We start from the raw sequence: 12,944 nt of genomic DNA, 5'->3' as shown, positions 1-12,944 counted from the left end.
CCGAAGGGAGTGGCCTTCTCCCCAGCAGTCCAGTCACAAACCTTCTGACAAATAAGCCTTCCCTTTAGAGTCTTCCTGCCGTCCTCACTCGGCTTCCTCTCTTTCCTCTCGGCATCCTTCCATGCATCTAAACATGAATACATTTCAGTCATTCAACAAAAACCTAGTGCACAGCTCTGCAAGATAATGATGTGCCTTGTTTCTGAACCCTGTAATAGTGGAAGGAAGGGAGCAATAGCTCCATGTGCTGATGAAGAAAGAATTCAGGGAGGTAAGCGTGTGCACAGCCACGCTTGCCCCGGAAGTTAGTGCTCTCTCCACTGCACCACACTGCCTCTCACTGCCGCCTCTGTCCCTGTTCAAACATCCTCCAGCCTCCAGCTCAGCTCCCATCTGCTCGCAAGGCCCTGACTTTCGAGAGAACGACCACGCTGAGGACAGCTTGGCAGATGCACCGAAGGCTTAAACAATGTGTATGCTTTTTGATGCATCAGTTCCTCCTGTGAGAATTCGTTGTAAGGAAATAATTAGCCAAGTGCACAGTGATGTATGGGGATGGATGTTCGTTCTGAGACCCTGTTTATTGACCTGGTAACATTTACATGAAGTATTTTTCAGTGAATACAATACATTACAAAACATATCATTAATGGATACTTTAGATACATGTAAAATCTAATTCTATTATAGAAAAATAAGTGTATGCATTCTGAGAAAATCTTGAGAACAGCAACTATAAAGGGATAAATGATTAGCAGAAATCCCTTCTGGGTAGGGGAAGGAGGCCTTTATTTGTGTCACAAAAATTAGAATTTTTAGCAGGTGTGTGTATCTCCAGGGATCAAAGTGGCGCCTGGAAAGCTTACTCATGTTGAGGAATGTGTGTGGCAGAATTGTATATCTGGGGCTAGGTGTTCCTGCTGTGTGGCTTCCTGCTGAGCTGTGGCTCCCAGCTGTCCCTAGGTCAGAGACACACGCTCCCTTTCCTACTAGTGGACAGGAGATTGGCAGTTACCTAGAATTGGCAACTTGGTGAGCCTGGTGTCTGATGGCGAGAAGGAAGCACTGCGCTCTCGTTTTTATTTGTCAACTCTGACTTGGTATCCCTTAGATCAGAACCTTTGAGAGCTAACTGTGTGAGCATGTAAGATGGTAGCCACTTCTTATGTCTGGAAATTGAGTCAGGAGTCAGGAGGACTAAGCGGCCCCTCTCCCTCACCTGCTTAGTGAGCTGGCTACTTTATCTCTTGGGCTGTTACATGGTGTTTCTCTCTGTTGATCTCTGGTCCACTCCAGTTGAAGAATGCAGAGACTTCAAGGTCTGATTCCTGGAGAGCACTGGGCAGGGCAAAGTTGCTTTGGAGAACCGGAGGTGGATGAGATATGTGTAATGCCTGCCAGCTGCAATAGCCTGCATTGTAACTGGGAGTGGCTTGTTGCATGAACTGATTGTAATTCCTCCTGCTCTGGGACACCCTAGGACCAGGCTGCGGTCTGGGCTTCAGAGCCGGCTTTGAGAGCCGGGGAAAGCGAAGCATGGAGTTGGCTCCTCCTGGGGTGGACTTCTCCTGAATAACAGTCCAGAGGGAAAGGAGTCCAAGGGTGTTAGTAAAATGGTACCGTCTTCCCAAGCCCAGCCTGGCTTACTAGAAGTCAGGTGACCAAATGGCCCAATCACAAGCATGAGCTCCAGCGCCACCCTGACGAGATTTGCTGCTCCCACTTCCTTACCTCTGCAAAGCTATGTAAGACCTGCTCTCCAAGTACAGGCGGCTCTTCTCTTGTGCATGGGGAGGCAGCCTGTCAGGTTTCCCCCACCTGACAGTGAACCTTCTCCCTTACCCCGGTGTTTGGTGTGTTTTGTGGTGACCTTTCAAAGGGCATGGGGGCAACCCTGTGGGCCAGTTGTTCCTCTGTGGACAGCTCTTGGTTCCCTAAGATAACCTGCTGATCTCCCGAGGACTCACCTTATCTGTCTCTTCCCCAACTCCTTACCAGGCAGTGTTGCAGTAGCGAGTCAGGTTTCAGAACACGGATTGAGGCTCTGGGTTGTTCAAAGAACTTTGCCCACTGAGAAACACATTCAGTAGCTGGCACCCTGCAGCCCACCCTCTTTCCCTTCTTCCTGCAGACATGGATGGAGCGCATACTCTGTCCTATTGTTCTACATGTTGAGTGCCTGCTCTGTGCCAGGAACTGTGCTCAGTGCTGGGTATTAAAAAGATCCCCCAAATTGGACCTGCGCTGTGGCACAGTGGGTTAAGCTGCTACCTGCAAAGCCGGCATCCATATGGGTGCTAGTTTGATTCCCAGCTGCTCCACTTCTGATCCAGCTCCCTGCTAATGGGCCTGGGATAGCAGCAGAAGATGGCCAAGTGCTTGGGCCCCTGCGTCCACATGGGAGACCTGGAAGAAGCTCCTGGCTCTGCCTTTGCATCTGCTCAGCTCCAGCCATTGTGGCCATTTGGGGAGTGAACCAGAGGATGGGAGAATTCTCTCTGTAACTCTGCCTTTCAAATGAAATTAATGTCTTAAAGATCAACAAAGCCGATGACTTCAAGAAATAAAAGTCTAGAGTCGAGTCTCTCAGACTTTAGCTTGCAGACGGTCCTTTTTAGGTTTATTTATTTATTTGAAAGGCAGAGTTACAGAGAAGAAAGATCTTCTATCTTCTATCTGCTGGTTTATTCTCCAGATGACCACAACAGCTGGGGCTGGGCCAGGCCAAAGCCAGGAGCCAGGAGCTTCATCCGGTCTCCCTTGTGGGTGGCAGGGGTCTAAGTACACGGGCCATCCTCTACTGCTTTTTCCAGGTCATTAACAGGGAGCTGGGTCAGAAGTGGAGCAGATAGAACACAAACCAGTGCCCATATGGGATGCTGGTGTCATAGACAGCGGCTTTACCCCTGCTACACCATAACGCTTGCCCAAGGTGTGGCACTTCTAAGATAACCCTAGGTGATGCCAATGTGCTGGTCCAGGGGCCACACTTTGAGAACTACCGATTGAGAGCATCCATGTTTAGACATGAGACTGGAGGCCTCTGAATCCAGAACTTTTAACTCTGGACCAGTGATTGTCAGGGTGGGGTGCCCAGGCCAGCATCATTAAGATCTTCTCAGAACTCGTTAGCAATGCAAATTCTAGAGTTCCCTCCTCCCCCAAGCTGCTGAGTCAGACATGCTAGGGATGGGTCCCACAGTAGCAAGTCCTTTGGGTCCTGTGGATACAGATTAACACCGTCTGCTCTGCCAGGCATCAGCCACACGTAGCTATTCAAATTCAAATTAATTAGAATCCACCTCCTTGGTCACATGTCACAGGCTCAGAAGCTGCATGTGGCTGGTGGCAGCTGTACTGGGTGGTGCACACAGGCATCCCTGAGGGCTTGTGTTTCCGAGAATGAGTCTGAGTCAGCCAGGGTTTGCAGGGGGAGGGTCTGGGCAGGGCTGGGAAGGCCAGGGCGTGGGTACTGCTCCCTGCAGCTGCCCAGGTGTCTGTGTGCTTGGAGCGTGATCAGGTGGAGCAGAGACGAAGGTCTCTTCTTCCAGGTGAATGGTTTTGGCCTGCGTTCTAAGAAAACGTGGAAGGGCCTTCAGAGTCAGCGTGACATTCATTATTCAGGTTTTAAAATTGAAGTGAAATTCACGTCCCATAAAGTTGCCAGTTTCAAAGTATCCAACTTGGTGGCATTCAGCACATTCCCAGTATGGTGCCTGTTAGGAAAATGGCGCAGTCTTAACTATGACACAGTCTACATCCCCGACACCATTCTAGGCTAGAGCCCCCATTGCTGGAAGCCAGGCGACCCCATGGCCCAACCACCAGTGTCAGCTCCATCCCCATCCTAATGGGATTCGCTGCTCCTACTTCCCTGCCCACCCTACACCCCCCAGCAAAGTTTTAAGAGGACTTGTTCCTAAACATGTGGCTCTCTTTCTCTCCATCTCCTGATCTTTCTCTCTCCCTCTGTTTCTCTCTCTGTCTCAATCTCTCTTACGCTCTCCTTCTCTTTTCCTTCTTCACCCCTCCCCTCCAGTCTGTCGGGTTTCCCCCATAAACCCTTTCCCTTATTCTGGCATTTGGTGTGTTTTGTGGCGGCCTTGCAGTGCCAGCTCCTCTGTCTCATCCCCAGAAGAAAATCCTGTTCGCTTTGCACGGTTGTGCCCATCTCCTACTGCCCGCCTCTGCCCCGCTCCTCACTCTGTTCTCAGTGTCACCTCTGACGTCAGTGGGGCTGAATGCCTGAGACAAGCCAGTGACAGAAGTCTCCCGGAGAGGGGCCGGCGTTTGGCACAGTGGTTAAAGCGCAGTGTGGGATGCCCACATCCCATGTCAGAGTGCCTGGTTCAAGTCTCACCTTTGCTTTGTATTCCAGTTTCCTGCTAATGCCCACCCTGGGAGGCAGCAGATGATCCCTCAAGTGACTAAGTCGTTGCCACCCACATGGGAGACCCAGATGGAGTTCGTAGCTCCTGGCTTTGACCTGGCCCAACCCCAGCTGTTGTGGACATTTGGGGAGTGGACTAGCAGATAGAAGATTTCTCTGTCTTTCTGTCTCTGACTTTCAAATACAAAATAATCAGCAAAATGTTTTCCAGATACTGTCACATCTAAAAAACAAAGCTCCAGGACTGCCTGTCTTCAGCGAATGTCAGAGTGGGAAGAGACCTCAGTGGTTTTTGTTCCACCACCTTGTTGGCCAAATGGGGAAGCAGCCCCATTAACGTGGAGGGCTTTCCCCGAGGCTGGCCAGCGCCCCCGTGGAGATGCAGTGGCTGCACGGGCTCACACCTCGTTCTACCCAAATGACTGCTCAGCTGTCTGGAAAATCCCGTCTTGCCTCTTTGAGCCTCCCCACTGTCAGGGAAAGTGTCTTTCTCTGCAGTGGCGGTCTGTGGGAGGCACAGGGGAGAGGTGGAAAGAGCTGGCGGCCCAGGCTGGGCTTCAAGCTCCATACAGCTCCCTGGCACCCTGTGAGCATTGTTGGGGGACTCGGCTAGGATACTGGGCAGGGAGCACCCAGCCATGTCCTTGGCCTCTACAGATAACCTCCCAAGGCTCGATTCCTTCATTTCTGGCCACAGCAAGCTGTGTGGAGATGAGGAGAACGGGAAAGGGATGGGAGAAATGCCTTGACAATTTCTCTCTCCCTGAAGCACTGGGCAACTTCTCCTACGCATGCCCCGCCGAGCGTTCTGGTTCTGCCGGGCAGCTTTGCACTAAGCGGGGTTGCGGTTGTGTACAGCTAGCTCCGCGGCTGGATATGGTATCTGTGGGGTGCAGCGCTTGGCTCACGGTGGGGTGGGGCTGAGGCCACCCCTGCTCCTCTTGGGAGACTCTGAGACACCTGTGCCTGCAAGGCTGTGGGTTGTCCCTGGGTAAGCACTTCCCCTTCCTCATCATTCAGACCAGCTTCCTGTCAACGGTGGTGCAGCCTCCCTTCCTCCCTTCCGCCTGGACCGCTGCTGGGGTTCAGGGAGGCAGCTGGGCAGCGGCCAGACCCTGCGGGTCAAGGAGGCTGGGCTCCCTCTGGACCCCGTGCTCCTCCTGGCGCACGTTCTTCACCAGTGGGATGTCTGCACCGCCGCTGTAAGGGGGCCGGTCTCGGAGCGGATCAAAGAGAGAAGTCAGGCAATGTTTTCGCAACCGAGCAGGACAAACAGTCCCGGAGCCCTGCTTTCTCACCGAAGCCAGCCTGCTACGTCAGGCCAGCGCTGTCTTTCCCTGTTCCTGGCCCCGGCCCCCCTCCTTGCCTTCCCTTTCCTTTCCTGGCCAAGCCGCCCTGCTCAGGCTCAGCTGCTGGGAGGAGGCAGCGTCTCCGGAGTCAGCGTTTCACCCTGTGCCTGTGCGAGGATGCTCCACTTGGCTTGACTTGCGCCCTGCAGGGAGGGGAAGCAGCCGAACTGCAGGGTTTGGGGACAAAGCAGACAGCCCTGCCTTCCCCTGCTGTGCCCACAGTCCTGCTCGCGAGACCTGGTTCCCATCAGTCCCTTCTTCCAACCTGTTTCCTACCCTGGGACAGAACTGACACCTTGTTTTCCCCCTAAGTGGCAGCTCTTCTGTCTGGAAAATCTTTCCTTGTTTTATTTGAAGAGCAGAGCTGTTCCTTCCTCCCCTCCGTGATGAGGAAACATTCTGTTGAATTTGGCATCCCAGCTTCTAGAAGCCCCGGTTGTTTGTAATTTGATGCTATCAGGTTGTTGCATAACCTTTCCCACTGGGAAGCCGGTCTGCATCCTGGGCCTTCTGTCCAGTTCCGAGTAGGGGGTTGGGCGGGGAAAGGTCAGAGGTGCTGCAGGGTGAGAGAGCAAGGGACAAGGGACATAGACTGTTGGCCCTGGCTGGGGACAGAGCCTGCTGGTGGAAGTCGTATCGTGTCTCCCATTGGGCCTTTGGCTAGTAGGTTTGGTGGAATGTCTCCATCACTGCCCTCAAGGTCACCCTGGGCCAGCCAGAGTCCTGGGTGTGAACAGAAGAGGCCTGGCTACCCTGCGTTTCTAGAAGACAGCACACTAGGGCTTCCTTGGAAAGGGCACGTAGTTATACTTAGAAACGAAGCATGCTTTTTTAGAAGGTTCCAGAGTGTTCACTGCCAGGAGCAAATGCCAGTGCCCTGTGGGACAGATGGATGGCGAAAGGGAACAAGTGCTCATTTTTGCCAGTTGGGGGGCAGTATTAGGGATTTGGTAAACTGGAGAGAGGGGGTGTCTAATAACATTCAAAATAATGTTAACAAGAAAAATCCCACTCATGCCAACCCAAAGGGTCAGAGGGCTGAAGTTGGGGCATGAGCTGTCAGGTTGCAACTCTCACTATTTTGTACCTGTAGATAATTTGGGGTTTTTATTTGATTGCCTTTGTTGGATACTTGTGTGGCAAGCACCATGCGACAATGCCTTGCTTAGAACTTGATAGATAGTACCTTACGTAAGTGTTCCCCCACGCCCAGGAGGTAAGCACCTTCATCTCCCGCATCATGACCCAGCAGATCTGAAGGAAGGGAGGCAGAGCCTTCTGCCCACAGGCACGTGGTTGGAAGGCATGGCCCCGAGTTAGAACTCAGTTCTGCCTGCCTCCAAAGGCATCTGCTAATTTCTCTGGGAATACTTCTCCATGTCGGGTCCTTGGACGGTTGCTGTCAGAATCACCTAGAGATGTGTTAAACTGGACTTTTAGGAGTCCAAATTTGGAGGAAGGTCTCTCCCAGTGGTTGCGCTGTGTGGCGAAGCTATACTGCCTTGGGTCCCTTTGGAGAAAGACCACAGGGCCCACGTGTGGGCCGTGGCAACTCTTCCTCAGCCTCGGTGCATCATGGAATGCCACTTCACTTCCACAGCCAGGGAAGAACAAGTAAGCAAATTCATGAATCATGATTCTGTTTATATTTTGGTTGCTGAGGCTAAATATTTATTGCTTTAAGTAAGAGGTTTTGCTTTAATTAGAGTCATAACTAACCACAAGTGCATTGAAATGCATTCTCATGGCCATAAGACATGCATTCCTCAACAGAAAACCGAATGCAACTCACACTTCTAATGTACCAGTGCTGTGGATCAAAGTATGAAGCCTTATCACAACCAACAAATAGCTTTTGCAGTGGGAAGGTGTGCAGAAGTTTAACTTATGGACTTGTCTGTCGGGGCCACATTTATGATACTATGACATAAAGCTATAAAGGCATGGGCAAAATAAAGCCTATGATTTATAAATAGCATATAAGCTGTCTTTCGTTTTAAAATGCATTGTCCCTATCTTGCCTAGGAAAGGGTGTTCTCTGCACGTAAAATCACCAAGAGCACTAAGATATTAATGTCCAGGTTCCACCCCAGGCCAATGAAATCAGAGTCTCTGGGAAAGGGGCCCTGGTATGTAAATATTTCTTTATTTGTTTGAAAGGCAGAGTTATAGAGGGGGAGAGGGAGAGGGAGAGGGAGAGAGAGAGAGAGAGATTGATCTACCATCGCTGGTTCACTCACTGTCCAAATGGCTGCAATGACTGGGGCTGGCCCATGTGGAAGCCAGGAGCCTGGAACTCCATCTGGGTCTCCCACATGTGTGGCAGGCACCCAAGCACTTGAGCCATCTTCCTCTGCTTTCCCAGGTGCATTAGCAGGGAGCTGGATTAGAAGTAGAGCAGCTGGGACTTGCTGGTGTTGAAGGTGGTGGCCTAACCTGCTGCACCACAATGCTGGCTCCTATATGGGTATTTCTTTCTTTTTTTTTTCCTTAAGATAAACTCTTTTTTAAAAAAAATATTTTTTATAGGCAACGTTAGACAGTGAGATAGAGAGAAAGGTCTTCCTTTTTCTGTTGGTTCACCCCCTAAATGGCTGCTACGGCTGGCGCGCTGCGCCGATCTGAAGCCAGGAGTCAGGCGCTTCCTCCTGGTCTCCCATGCGGGTGCAGGGGCCCATACACTTGGGCCATACTCCACTGCCTTCCCGGGCCATAGCAGAGAGCTGGACTGGAAGAGGAGCAACTGGGACTAGAACCCAGGGTACCAGCGCCGCAGGTGGAGGATTAGCCTAGTGAACCATGGCACTAACCTTTTTTAAGATTTATTTATTTATTTGAAAGAGTTACACAGAGAGAGGAGAGGCAGAGAGAGAGGTCTTCCATCCGCTGGTTCACTCCCCAATTGGTCACAACGGCCGGAGCTGTGATCTGAAGCCAGGATCCAGGAGTGTCTTCCGGGTCTCCCTTGTGGGTCAGGGGCCCAAGGACCTGAGCCATCTTCTACTGCTTTCCAGGCCATAGCAGAGAGCTGGATCAGAAGTGGAGCAGCCTGGACTCAAACTGGCACTGCAGGTGGCAGCTTCACTGCTACACCACAGTGCCAGCCCCAGCTGTATGGGTATTTCTAAGAAGCTTCCTCAGGGTCCGGTCTGTCGCATAGCAGGTAAAGGCCCCACCTGCAGTGCCGGCATCCCATATGGGCGCTGGTTCGAGTCCTAGCTGCTCCACTTCCGATCCAGCTCTCTGCTATGGCCTGGAAAAACAGTAGAAGATGGCCCAAGTCCTTGGGCCCCTGCACCCACATGGGAGACCAGGAAGAAGCTCCTGCCTCCTGGCTTCAGATCAGTGCAGCTCTGGCCAGTGCAGCCATTTGGGAAGTGAAGCAACAGATGGAAGACCTCTATAACTTTGCCTTTCATATAAATAAATACATCTTAAAAAAAAAAAAAAGCTTCCCCAGTCTTTTTTTTTTTTTAAGATTTATTGTCATTCTCTCTCTCTCTCTCTCTCTTTTTTTTTTTTTTTTTTTGACAGGCAGAGTGGATAGAGAGAGAGAGAGACAGAGAAAGGTCTTCCTTTTTGCTGTTGGTTCACCCTCCAATGGCCACTGCGGCCGGCGCATCTCGCTGATCCGAAGCCAGGAGCCAGGCACTAGGCGCTTCTCCCGGTCTCCCATGTGGGTGCAGGGCCCAAGGACCTGGGCCATCCTCCACTGCCTTCCCGGGCCATAGCAGAGAGCTGGCCTGGAAGAGGGGCAACTGGGATAGAATCCGGCGCCCAAACCGGGACTAGAACCCGGTGTGCCGGCGCCGCAAGGCAGAGGATTAGCCTGTTAAGCCACGGCGCCGGCCACTTTTTTTTTTAAGATTTATTTATTTGAAAGATAGAGTTGCAAGAGAGAGGGAGAGAGAGAGAGAGGTGTGTGTGTGTGTGTGTGTGTGTTGGGGGGGTCCTTTCAAGTGGCTGCAATGACCAGGGCAGAGCCAATCTGAAGCCAGGAGCTTCTTCTGGGTCTCCCACATGGGTACAGGGGCTCAAGGACTTGGACCATCTTCTACTGCTTTCCCAGGTACATTAGTAGAGAACTGGATCAGAAGTGGAACAGCTGAGACTCGAACCAGCGCCCATATGGGATGCCGGCGCCACAGGCAGCAGCTTAAGCTGCTGTGCTACAATGCTGGCCTCCCTTCACCCCCAGTCATGCTAATATGCATTTTAGGATGGGTACCGATGCCCCTGAAAGTTTAGTGGGTGAAAATGCTATTTGTATTGTTGGACCTGGATTCAAATTCTGGTTTTACTATTTGCTGACTATGTGACCTTGGGCAAATTGCTTGGTTTCTGTGAGCTTTGGTTTCCTCACCTGAAAAATAAGGTTCCATACTACCTAGTTCAAAACGTTGTCATCAATTCAATGAGATAATGCAGGGAAGCACTTCATATTATGTTTAGGAGTACTTAACTTGATACTTAGAGCTCAATAAGTAGGAATATTGTTCCTATTATGCTTAACTCAGAATGCATTTCCATTAGTAGGAACATATGTCACTGGAGAGTTTTAGGGGATTCGGGGAAGCTATCCTGGAATTTACCCTTTGGTTGTGTAAATAAACCACAATAGGGGTTGGTGTTTGGTGTCCCGATCAAGATGCCTCTAGGGATGTCCTCATTCCACACCACAGGGCCTGAGTTCAAGTTCCGTCTCCGTTCCCACTTCCAGCTTCCTGCTAGTGTGTACCCTGGGAGGCAGCAGGGGATGGCTGAAGTGGTTGGGTCCCTTCTACCTACCTGGGAGACCTGGATTGTGTTCCTAACCTCCAGCTTTGGCCTGGTCCAGCTCCAGCTGTGGCAAACATGGGGGAATGATCCACCAAATGAGAGCTTCCTGTCTCTCCCTGCCTTTCAAGTAAAACAAATGATTAATGAAAATAAAGAAACCACAGTGACTGCTGCTTGACGCAAGCATATGCATCTGAGAGTTAGACCCCAGAGCCCTGGGAACGCACGGGCAGTTCTTTCTGGATCTTTCCAGACTCTGTCCACCCTTAGTGGTGCCTGTGAGAAACTGAGATGAAAAGGATAGTATCCATGTTGTGGGTGATAAATACATTTTTTAAAAAATAATTGCTTGCCCACACTTGGACTTTTTCGAGCTGAATTCCTTTTGAGTACAAGGTCTGCGGGCCTGTGCTTATTTGCGTGGCTGGAATATATAATTGTATTTCTGTTAAAGCCAAAACCAAGGTGCCGTCTGAGTTGACCTGGTCAGCCTCAAGACAGAGAGAAGGGCTTCTCTCTGCCCATCTTTTGCTTTCCTTCTCTTCATTCCTGAACCTTTGCATGTGGACTGTCCACCTTGTTGACTCAGATGTGTGTTATGACCTGATGAATTCCTCCTGCCCCCTTGGGCTTTCAGCTCCCTTCTGAAATCAGGTTTTGGGAAAATCAGTCACTTGCAAAAGAGCAGCACAAAGGGTCGTGGCAAACAAGCAGAATCCCTAGTGGTGAAGACCAATTAGCAAATTTATTAATTAGAGGCCAGTTTACCCTCCCAGAAACATGCTCAGGCAAGGAGCCAATCCCGCGTGCCAAGCCTGCCCCACTGCCTGTCCCAGAGCAGACCCCCAGCTCCTGCCCTCTGGTTGACCATCATAGCTAATGGTTTGCTTCTTGGAACGAGAGCCTTGACCTTTCCTTAGCGTCTGGCCTCAAAGGTTAAGCAAGTTCATTTGAATGTTGTACACCATGGGCATGCAAATAAACAGGCTGTATGTCTTCACGCACCCCAAGCCTCCATGCAGAGGCCCCCATGGGGCTAGAATTATTCACAGAGCTGCCGCGTGTGCTGCTTTGTGGCTAAAGCATAAGTCATGCATTCCAAAGTCGCGTGGAAATGCGCTTGGTGCTTGCTGCAGTTCTGGCTTCTCTGCTCCATGGGTGTCTGTACTTGGGGTGGATGCCCTGTGTATTTATGAGAGGCATGGCTCTTGAAGGAAGGAATATTCTTGAGCAACGTTGGGTGAGATCAAAGAGCTTCTCACTCATTCTGCAGGGCCTTCAGTTGGTTTCTCAAGCTCCACACCCTTAAACATAAACAGTCCATAGGACGGGAGTTGTTTTGTGTTTTGTTTCTTACTTCCACAGTTGGGGGACTCCAAGGCTGGTTATGAGAAAGTCGCAAGAATGCTGAGCATTTCCGGTATGGGGTGCTGGGCCAGCGACATCAAAGGTCCTGTCTTCAGCAGCCTGAGTGCACAGTGACAGCAGCTTTCATCTTGTCCCCCCCGCCCCACCCCTCCTCATGATTGCTTGTATTTTTCACACCAGCCAAACGCAGGGAGGTTGCATGACCACAGTGAGTGAGCCACAGAAAGCGTTTGCCTTGGAAGGGCTTTGCACACGCTAACTTTGTGGAATCTTTGGCCTCTGGCTCAACCAGGATGAGGGTGGGGTGTGTGTGGGAGTGGTGGGGATGGTCATGGTTAATTCAATGCAACATGTATTCAGGATGTTTCCATAAAACATGACCTCATCTCTTCCAGCCCTCTGGCCATCCTTACTCTGGTGGTCATTTTTGGCTTGGTGGTTACAAAAATAATTCTTTGAATTACTAATGTGGAAATTCATAGATTGCACGTAAATTGTTCTTACCTCCCCCTAAGAGGCAAGAGTTTCCACAACATCAGAACAACTCATCAGTTCAAACAAAAACAAAGTAAAGCAAAGCAAAACAATAAAATCCATGGCAGATCATTTGTTGGGTATCAGGCAGATCAAATAGTGGGGAAAATGCCTTCCTGTGTCTCTTTCCAAATAATTGCATTTTTCATCCTAAATAGATAGGCATATTATGATTGGTAGGAAGACAGATTTATTTATGCCACAGACATTTGTTAAGCACCCACTATGTATCAAGTGCACAAAACCAATGATGTTTTATGATGTGGAGACAGATGAGAAGTAAGTCAGTAAGTAAATGTCATACCGGAAATACTCAAAAAGTGGCAGGATTCAATAGTGACCGAAACTTGTGTTTACATTGTGCAATTCAGTAAAATAAAAACACATCTTGAAAGATACAAGACAGTTGGGGGTGGGTATTTGGTTAATAACAAAGAAAGAAAAGCGTTCCTTTGTGGGGATTATCGGAAACTCTTGGAGAGGAACTATTCCCCCAGACACCAGCTTTTAGCTGAGTCGCCCTT

At 50.3% G+C, this 12,944-nt stretch overlaps 1 protein-coding gene across 4 annotated transcripts in view; it reads left to right on the top strand.

Annotated features, from left to right (window-relative positions):
* Positions 1 to 12,944, top strand: part of ARSG (arylsulfatase G) — a 129,136-nt gene that overhangs the window by 92,126 nt on the left and 24,066 nt on the right. The gene's annotated exons all lie outside the window — the stretch shown is intronic.

This window comes from Lepus europaeus, chromosome 18 (genome assembly GCF_033115175.1).
Source record: "Lepus europaeus isolate LE1 chromosome 18, mLepTim1.pri, whole genome shotgun sequence".
NCBI classification, from domain to species: Eukaryota; Metazoa; Chordata; class Mammalia; order Lagomorpha; family Leporidae; genus Lepus; species Lepus europaeus.
Note: the sequence above shows the minus strand (reverse complement) of the source record. Positions and strands in the feature narration are given on the sequence as shown.